Consider the following 11,988-nt stretch of genomic DNA (forward strand, 5'->3'; position numbering starts at 1 on the left):
GGATGCGAGATATTTGTGTATGCGCTTATCTACTCCGCCGTTAATGTATCTGCGTGATAGCGTGTCATTCTGCTCGTTGAAAGTTGACACGCATTAGCTCCCATGACCCAGACAGCTGTACCAGAAATATCACCCTTCATTGTAGAATCTTGATTTAAAGATTTTCTGTTTGTTTATCAAATGAAAAAAGATTTTGAAACTAAAGTTTGTTTTCTTGCAATTTATTTGTAATTATCTACTTAAAATAAGTTATGGCTTAACGTATAGTTTGTTTATAATTTAACAAATAAGGCATATTTGTTTTTAATTACCTACATTCATTACCTACTTAAAATAAGTTATCAACTGATTTATTCACTTTTTTAATTAAAAAATAACGAAGCTTTCTTTTTAATTACCTACTTAAAATAAATTATCAATTAATTTGTTGTTTTTTTTTTTAAATAAGTTACTAATAATTTAATTGTTTTTTTTTTTAGAAATTTAACGAACACTGCATTTATCATTTTAATAATTTACTTAAAATTATTGATTTATTGATTTTCTTTTAAAAATTTATCGATTTTTAATTAACAAATAACGCATATTTCGTTTTTAAATAATTTTTCAATTAATTATACAATTTTTGTACTCTGAAGAATATTTCTTTTGAATGGCTTACTTAAAATGTATAATTAATAAAATTAGCGTTTTTAAATTAACAAATAACGCATATTTCTTTGTAATTGGTCATTTAATATGCGTTCTTAATAAAATAACCGATGTTTTTTTTTTCTTTAACAAATGATGTATATATGCCTTTTAATTTTTTTATTTGAAAAAAGTTATATATTAATATATTCTTGTTAAAACTAAACGAAAATTCCATGCGCAAAGTTCCTTTCCTACAACTGTCCACCAGTAGAACACAATACCACGAGGCTGGTTCCCAGCTGGCTATAACATGGTTGTAAATAGGTTCTTGTCGAGCTTTCCTTTTAAATAACAATACTGTAGACAAGTTCTACCATTTCCAATTATCACGTTGTTGCTTCAGTCTACCCGATACGAATAAACTGTCGCCCTCGAGTGGCTCTTAGGCCATGATAAGCGGTGACTCCCTAGTAAAAAAGCGAAAAAAGTATATATGCTGTAAGCTAAACCAAGCCCAACGTCGACGAGTGCTTCATCTTTTAGCTAACGAAGACGAACTTAACATCTTTATCAAAACCCAGATGCGTGAGAGGCAGCTTTGCTGGCGGTTTGTTGCCAGGGTAGTAGTTGTGTTTTTTATTGGTTATGGAAGGGTGTTCTTTGGGGGCGTGGGGATGGACCAGCCTGTTGCGTACCTGCATCTGACAAGTCAATAGCGGGTATAGGGGTATGGTATGCCAATGCCCATTTTTAGTCCCTTTTTCCTGAACTTAAGGGTATCGGTTGCACGGCAGAAAAAAGGAAGAGACCAGGATTGGGGCTGGAATCCAGATGTTTTGTTTAGGTTAACGAAAGGGGGGGGAGTAAGAAAAAGAAACCGAAAAAAGAGGAATAATATATATATATTAATATATATGTATGTAGGTATATATATATATATATATATATATATATAGGTAGGTATATATATATATGTATATAGGTATATATATATATATGTATATAGGTATATATATGTATGTAGGTATGTATATATATGTATGTAGGTATATATATATATATATATATGTATGTAGGTATATATATATATGTATGTAGGTATATATATATATGTATGTAGGTATATATATATATATATGTATGTAGGTATATATATATATGTATGTAGGTATATATATATATGTATGTAGGTATATATATATATGTATGTAGGTATATATATATATGTATGTAGGTATATATATATATATATATGTATGTAGGTATATATATATATATATATGTATGTAGGTATATATATACATATATATAGGTATATATATATATGTATGTAGGTATATATATACATATATATAGGTATATATATATATGTATGTAGGTATATATATACATATATATAGGTATATATATATGTATGTAGGTATATATATACATATATATAGATATATATATATGTATGTAGGTATATATATACATATATATAGATAGATATATATATGTATGTAGGTTTATATATACATATATATAGGTATATATATATATGTATGTAGGTTTATATATACATATATATAGGTATGTATATATATATGTATGTAGGTTTATATATACATATATATAGGTATGTATATATATATGTATGTAGGTTTATATATACATATATATAGGTATATATATATGTATGTAGGTTTATATATACATATATATAGGTATATATATATATATATGTATGTAGGTTTATATATACATATATATAGGTATATATATATATATGTATGTAGGTTTATATATACATATATATAGGTATATATATATATATGTATGTAGGTTTATATATACATATATATAGGTATATATATATATGTATGTAGGTATATATATACATATATATAGGTAGGTATATATATATATATATATATAGGTAGGTATATATATATATATATATATGTAGGTATATATATACATATATATAGGTATATATATATATATGTATGTAGGTATATATATATATATATATATATATATATATATGTAGGTATATATATACATATATATAGGTATATATATATATGTATGTAGGTATATATATATATATATATATATATATATAGGTAGGTATATATATATATATATATGTAGGTATATATATACATATATATATAGGTATATATATATATGTATGTAGGTATATATATATATATATATATATATATATATAGGTATATATATATATATATAGGTATATATATATATATATAGGTATATATATATATATATATAGGTATATATATATATATATATAGGTATATATATATATATATATATAGGTATATATATATATATATATATATAGGTATATATATATATATATATATATAGGTATATATATATATATATATATATATAGGTATATATATATATATATATATATAGGTATATATATATATATATATATATAGATATATATATATATATATATAGGTATATATATATATATATAGGTATATATATATATATATATAGGTATATATATATATATATATAGGTATATATATATATATATATATATATAGGTATATATATATATATATAGGTATATATATATATATATATAGGTATATATATATATATAGGTATATATATATATAGGTATATATATATATATATATATAGGTATATATATATATATATATAGGTATATATATATATATATAGGTATATATATATATATATATATATATATATATATATAGGTATATATATATATATATATATATATATATATATATATAGGTATATATATATAGGTATATATATATATATATAGGTATATATATATATATATATATATATAGGTATATATATATATATATAGGTATATATATATATATATAGCTATATATATATATATATATAGGTATATATATATATATATAGGTATATATATATATATATAGGTATATATATATATATATAGGTATATATATATATATATATATATATATATATAGGTATATATATATATATAGGTATATATATATATATAGGTATATATATATATATATAGGTATATATATATATATAGGTATATATATATATATATAGGTATATATATATATATATATAGGTATATATATATATATATAGGTATATATATATATATATATATAGCTATATATATATATATATATATAGCTATATATATATATATATATATATAGGTATATATATATATATAGGTATATATATATATATAGGTATATATATATATATATATATATAGCTATATATATATATATATATATAGCTATATATATATATATATATAGGTATATGTATATATATATATAGGTATATGTATATATATATATAGGTATATGTATATATATATATAGGTATATGTATATATATATATAGGTATATGTATATATATATATAGGTATATATATATATATATATAGGTATATGTATATATATATATAGGTATATATATATATATATATAGGTATATATATATATATATAGGTATATGTATATATATATATAGGTATATATATATATATATAGGTATATATATATATATATATATAGGTATATATATATATATATATAGGTATATATATATATATATATATAGGTATATATATATATATATATATGTAGGTATATATATATATATATATATGTAGGTATATATATATATATATATATATGTAGGTATATATATATATATATATATATATATATATATATATATATAGATGTATGTAGGTATATATATATATATATATATATATATATATAGATGTATGTAGGTATATATATATATATATATATATATATATAGGTATATATATATATATAGGTATATATATATATATATATATAGGTATATATATATATGTATATAGGTATATATATAAACTTGTCTCTCCAGTCGTATTGAACCTCCGCTTGCCATTGGTATTTAAAAACGCCGACTTATGTGTTAGAGGTGTGGTTGGAGATTGCGTAACTCTGGCTACAAAAATTCCACGCGCTAGCACCGTTACAGTGGGTATCCATGGTCTGTCAATATTGAAGGAAGCTACTAATATATACACGTCTGATTGAACATGACAGACTTATTCTTTTTTTTCGATTTTTCTGGATATCTTCTCCATTCGCTGAGCAGTCTTTTTTATTTCAGCTGGTGTGTTGTATAGAATGGCGCCCAAACGTTGTTGTTCGGCCATATTCTTCTCAAGCGCTTTCTATCGGTACGTTCACTCGCCGAATAGAAAGGATATTCTGAAAAATCGGAAAAAAAGTATCACTCTGTCGTGTTCAATCAGAGGTGCTTGAATAAATACTTGCTGTCAATATATATATATATATATATTTATATATATATATATATATATATCATCCACATACAGTACTGCGTCGCTGTCTCATCAGTGCGGTTAGACAAGCAACTACCTCAAGCCCAAACGACAGTTGGAGCTTCTAACCGTTGCGCTATACGGCTGCTTCTATGCGGGAAATGAATTAACAATGTTGTAACATTGTCCAATTACTTAAGTAAATTTGTTTACACAAAGAGCATCGCTTGTTACGCTAATGGTAATATGTATATCACTTCCCAAATGCTCAGATAGGGAGCATTATAGTCATCCACATACAGTACTGTTGCGCTGTTTCACAGCTCAGCAATGCGGCTAGACAAGCAACTACCTCAACCAGGATCGAAACCCGATCGCCCAAACAATAGTCGGACCTTCTAACCGTTGCGCTTTACGGGTGCTGCTATGCGGGCAGTGAATTAACAATATTTGTGGTGGGATTCCAATGTCCTCCACAAATCCGTATGAAATTCCTGATTTCGATGCAATTACCGATTCTGATTCCGAATCTTTATAAATCTCTAAATATTTAGCTGTAAAGCTGTTTTTTTTTTTTTTGGTTTGTTTTTTTCGCCATTACCTTAAATATACATGTTGAATGCACAGATATTTTACCAAATGTAACGATACATTTGTGAATGATGATTTTAGTTTTACTGGTAGATAAAAATCAATAAATTATTATTATTATTATTATTATTATTATTATTATTATTATTATTATTATTATTATTATTATTATTATTATTATTCTCATTGTTATTGTTATTATTATTGTTGTTATTATTATTATTATTATTATTATTATTATTATTATAATTATTGTTATTATCATTATTGTTATTATTATTATTATTATAATTATTATTACTATTGTTATTATTATATTTATTATTATCATTGTTATGATTATTATCATCATCATTATTATTATTATTATTATTATTAGCGATAGAAAATATTGTTTTAAAACAATACGAAATCCAAAAAACAATTAAAAGAATTGTTTTGGGCGTCGGGAAATTTTTCGATATCGATTCCGATACCCTAAAAAGTTAAGATTTTTTCGATTCCAAATTCCAAGTCATCGTCTCAACACACACACACACATATATATATATATAAATTTGGGTTGTTTGTGTATTGATATTCATATTAAAAACCCTTTTTTCTATTTATTAAAAAAATACATAACTTTGTTATATATGGGTCGTGGAATAGCATTTATCTGCAAAAGATTTAGCTAATTTGCATATTGTTTAAAACATTCATTTTAATTAATTTCCTATTAGTTTTTTTCGGATTTCTTATGGAATAATCATCTTTTGTTAACTATTACGTGTAATTATAGTTTTGCGTAAAAAGGTGATAGTAAACACAACACTCTTTCTATATATTTTTACGTATGCGTATATATATGTGTTTAAAAAATGTTGCCTACCAAACTCCTCTGTCAATTTTTTGTCTACAGACATGAAACTTAATATATAGGGTATTCGAACCCCTGCGAAACTTTATATTTGGGTTTTAGCCGGGGAATATCGGTGCAAAAGTATGAAAATTAAAGACATAAAATTTACCAGGTGAAGGTCGAACGACAGCATTACGAATATGCATGCGTAACGTAATAGCTATTGGTCTATGTTTTAATTTTTAGTCCTGCAGCGAACATGTCTTCATAGCTCAGGCATTTACGTCAAAGGAAAAAAGTAAATCGTAAGCTGAACGTTTTGTTTTCGATTCTCGGTGGTGGGGCACGAGTAATTTTTTTTAACCTTTTTAAATCATTACTTTATATTGAGTCCAATATAATAGAATAATAAACACGAAATTTGCATTAATCAAAATATCATATTTAAGCGTATTTTATGACCGGGCAATGCCAGGCGGCCTGCTAGTATAGTCATTGACATACAGTCCTGTTTCGTTGTATCACAACTCATCAGTGCCGCTAAACTAGCACCTCTCCCAAGCCGAGGATTTATATATAATTATTGAATGCCTAAAAAACGACATTATTTTGCACCAACCTGAGAGAGAGAGAGAGAGAGAGAGAGAGAGAGAGAGAGAGAGAGAGAGAGAGAGAGAGAGAGAGAGAGAGAGAGAGAGAAACTCATCTTAGGGATCGCTTATTTTAATAAAGATTTGAATTTTTTTTTTTTTTTATTAAAATGGGTCCCAAAAATTTTCTCAAATCCAAACTATCGGCCGAGCTCCGGCCCCTGTCGCCGTAATGTTGCCTCCCTGTTCCTATGTTACAATGGAATATGCTCTGGTGAATTCATAGGACTTGCGCCCCCTCGACGTACATACTCTCGATTGATCCGACAAACAGCAAAATCCCACCCCTTCATTTTCGAGGTCACTAGATGTAAAAGAAAAATTCTACTATAATATTTTTTCTTTCGGATTGCCAGACTTTGGAATTCCCTCGCCATTTCCTTCTTCTCTGACTGTACTAACGTGCAGAAGTTTAAATGTTATCCTGCTCCTCAACTTCCAACAGTTCCATGTTAGACACGATCCCCAAATAGTAGCTCTTTTACGTCAAAGTGACTTTTATGTTTTTTTTGGGGGGGATTTTTTTACTTTTATTTTATTGCATTTTCCCTCCCAAACAAAGCACAGTGCTACTTTGATGTAAGGGGCTACTATCTGTGACATAAATTGCAGAGATACTATATAGGGAGTTGAGCAGCAAGATGTCTGTTTACATTACATGAACTTCTGCATGTCAGTACAGTCAGGGAAGCAGGAACCGAAAGGGAATTCCAAAGTCTAGCAGTTCTGGGGAAGAAACTATTAGAGTAGAAGGTTTTCTTACATCTAGGGATCTCTACTGTGTAGGGGTGGGACTTTGCTGATTATCGGGTTTATTTACGTCGAGGGGGGGCACAATGGCTTATAGTTTCTCGGAGCATCCACCATTGAAAAAAATGTCCTGGAAAGGCATAATAAATCAATACATCATCGCGGGTTCAGAGATTTGTGTGCATGTACTGCAAATGGCTATTAAACTTTACTTACTGACTAAGAAATCTTCTTCCGCCTTTTTGAATTCTGTTTTGATGAGTTCGTCTCACCTGCCACAACTTGTACCTTGGGTAATTTAAGCAATTCCTACTTTTGCACACAACCCCTTCCTTCCTTAAAAAAATAAATAAATAAATAAATGGTAATAGAAATCAGGGTTTGCCTTTTTTGTAAAATTATCGTCTGCTACCTTTCGGCGCATGCGCTACTTCATCGCAGGTGAGTCAGATTAACAATAAAACGTCGAAATAACTCGGCAACCTACTTATGATATATGCCTTAGTTTCTTATAAACTTTTATGCACACAAAAAGGGTATTTTAAAAATAGGTAAAAGGCAAAACGAAACGAAACACACTCTGATGCACACATAAAAGGGAACGAAAAACATCTGTTAATCAAATGTTTTTTTTGTTTGTTTGTTTGTTTTTCGCGAGATAATTACTTTCGAAACAAACGGTAAAAATATTATTACCTAATTACCTGTCCTGTCGAAATTAGTATGAATTCCAAAACTTACGATCTGATTCAGAATAGTGAATTTTGAAACAAACGCAATTCAAATGAAAATATTATTCCGTAGTTACATGTCCGGTCGAAATTAGAATAAATTCCGAATATTACGAAAAATGATCCAGTCGAAGATGTGTTATGACTGAAAAAATTGTCGTCTCAATGGCGGAGTTCAAAGAACGCATGGGAGATAAGTCAGTTTTAAATAATAAAATTTTAAGAACTCTCAAAGTTTAATACTTTAAAACGTACGATAAAACTCGATAAGTCGATGAATTCTATTTTTATTTGTAATTATTTCTCTACTAGATCATTTTCCATATTTTTTTTTTAATTTGGACTAATTTCAATATGACATTTAAGTACGTATTAATGTTTCTATCTTACATACCGGGTCACCGGCGTCTAAACTGGTTCCCCCACCAGACTTGTTTGGTGAGGAGGGCGGCTAGTCTCCCTGAAGGATTAAAAACAAGACCTTCCAAAGGGCGAATAAACTCTTTTTCTGGGTCAACGGCGAACTAGCACCGTGTATATTTGTGTGTGTGTGTGTGTGTGTTTATATGTGTATTGGGGTGGAGAGGGCTCCCGTAAGCCGTGGTGAAGGCAACCTTTCTAGGAGAAGCAAATCTCTGATTTAAAAAACCATAACGCGGAAGACCATTACCCGCATTAAGCTGGTCTGGAGTTTAATTTGTTGCTGGCTATCTTGCTCTTGCTTGTTGCTGGATCTGAACATTTTGAACCGAGAGAGAGAGACTTAGCTGTCGTACAAAGCTAAGACTATGTAACATCATATTTGTATAGATACTCCCTCAGGCATTTGGGCTCATGGATTTTAAATGTCTGAGGGAGTGGCACTCGTCTGACAAGACGTTGCAATCATCACCTTACATACATTTGTTTGGAAATCCACCATTTTGCACAAACACTGTTAAATATTACATGTAGTATAAATAGGGTATGCAGTTTAGCATATAAAATTTTCTTGTCTTTTGTTGTTGCACATTCCACAATACCATTTACGGGTTTGATAGAATTTGTAATAGAATGAATCCCTGAAAAGACACTAAATTCTCGTTGGTCATTTGGCCACTAAATCGGCAAATTTTTCCATTTATACTAGTGTTGAGGAGATTAATCGAAATTGGGACTCGGAAAAATCGGAATATTTGGGGGTATTGGACTCGGGAAAATTTGTGCCCATTTTCCGATGCCAAAAACGATTCTTTTAATTTTTTTTAATATATTTTTTTTTATTTGAAATAAAATCTATAGATTATACAGCACAAGTGGGGTTTTTTTTTACGTTTGAGAAAATATCTGAATATTTATTATGTGTTTTTACGATGAGTGGAGGAAAATAACAACTCTACAGTTAAATATTTAGAGATTTATAAAGAATCGGAATCAGGATCAGTAAATTGAATCGGAATCGAGAATTTAGTACGGAATTGGTAATTGTATCGGTATCGGGAAAAATATTGGAATCGCCCCATCACTAATTTATACGAGGGGCGTGCAATAAGTAATGCCCCTGACCCACTTACCATACAGCAGAGCAACGAAACTTAGCACAGTTATTAGTCTTTCTCTACATAGGAACCACCCAGAGTTATGCATTTCGCACATCGTTTGATGCAGCTCTGGAGACCGTTTTTATAGAACACCCCAGCTTGGTCCTCCAACCACGATGGGGCTTCAGAAATCAAGGCTGCATCATTTGGGAAACCCTTTTCCTGTCAAAAACAACTTCATGGCTGGGAAGAGGTAAAAGTCAGAGGGTGAAAGGTCAGGAGAGTAGCGAGGATGGGGTAGGATTTCATAACCACACGCCCGTGCTTCTGATCTGGTGACATGCGAGTTGTGGACCGAAGCGTTGTCCTGCAGGAGGAGGGTACCTTTGCTGATTTTGCCCCGCCTCTTGATTTTGATAGCTTCCCTTAATTTCCTCAAAAGTGAAACATAATAGTCTCCTGTAATTGTGGTACCCTTTTCCAGGAAATCTGTCATCACTACTCCGTCCTGGTCCCAGAAGACTGTGAGCATGACCTTGCCAGCGGAGAGCTGCACCCTTGCCTTCTTTAGCGGTGGTGAGTCCAAGTGCTTCCACTGCATTGACTGGGCTTTGATCTCTGGATCATAGAGATGGGCGCAGGTTTCATCCTGTGTAATCAGTCTTTTGAAAAACTTTGACTCATCTTCTTGGCACATCTCAAAATTCATCATCGAACACTCGACGCGTTCTCGCTTCTGGAATGGTGTGAGCAACCTGGGAATCCATCTGTCAGACACCATATGCATATGCAAATGGTCATGAATGATAGTTTTCACAGAACCTGTACTAATCTTGACATCTTGGGCTATTTGGCGAATAGTAATGCGCCGATCTTTCAAAATGGCAGCCTCAACTTGACAGACAAATGTATCATTAATGGCAGAAGGGGGCGACCAGGTCTGGGAGCTGTTTCCACTGACTTCCGGTCATGTTTGAATTCATAATGCCAGCGTTTTACAAGGTCATATGATGGGGCATTAACAGCAGAAGTTTCTTTCATTTCATCAAAAGTCTCCTGTGGTGTGCGTCCTTTCAAATATAAAAACCGGATCACTGCTCGACATTCAACAGACTCCATTTCACACCTGATTCAGTTCAAACACCTGTAAAACAGAAACCCCAATTAGTTCAGAGCTGTAATTTGCCACATAACCCGTAGAGTTATAAATCCTTGCACATGCAAAATTTCAGCTAGATCAGACAACTGGAAGTGGGTCAAGAGCATTACTTATTGCGCGCCCCTCGTACGCCAATAACTCCCCATCCTAACTTTGCTTGTTTTCGACGTTTGAAAGAACCCCACCCCATTCCACCCGGAAAAAAGTGAGCAGCGCAGTTCTATCCAGATTGATTTCGAAAGCTCTTAGCATTTTGTTCTGTTTCTTCTACGAATATGCTTCATTTTTTTTTTTTTTTTTTTTTGCTTTTTCATTAGAGTGGCAAACACTTGTACAACACAAGTGCCATTTTCCTGGTGATTATGTTTATACATTAGTGACAAGACGAGGCACGATAACCATCAATCATAAAACTGCATGATCTCCCACTCGTTATGTTGCTTGGCTATCTAAGGAAGCTGTGCTATCCTCTGTCAATTACAAGGTGAAACTATTAAGGTATCACACTAAAGAAAACAACACTACAGCTAACTTCATTATGTAGTAGAGTTGACATTTATTCAGTAGCCGTCTTCAACCTCAATAATCGCTCCGGAACTGGGAGCATGCCTTTTCCACAAGCGCCGGCGAGAGCTCGGCGAATACTCAGCTAATGGCGGCGATTAGGCTAGCTTTGATGTTGTTGGAGGTCATGTTGGTGATGTTCTCGGCGTATAACCAAACGAAGTAGTCCAGCAGGTTCAGGTCAGGGG

At 30.2% G+C, this 11,988-nt stretch overlaps 1 protein-coding gene across 24 annotated transcripts in view; it reads left to right on the plus strand.

Moving 5' to 3' along the window:
* LOC145297783 (FH1/FH2 domain-containing protein 3-like) overlaps positions 1-11,988 on the plus strand; it is a 760,653-nt gene that overhangs the window by 266,848 nt on the left and 481,817 nt on the right. The window lies entirely within an intron of this gene.

This window comes from Euprymna scolopes, chromosome 18 (assembly GCF_053919585.1).
Source record: "Euprymna scolopes isolate OS-2025 chromosome 18, ASM5391958v1, whole genome shotgun sequence".
Classification (NCBI taxonomy): Eukaryota; Metazoa; Mollusca; class Cephalopoda; order Sepiida; family Sepiolidae; genus Euprymna; species Euprymna scolopes.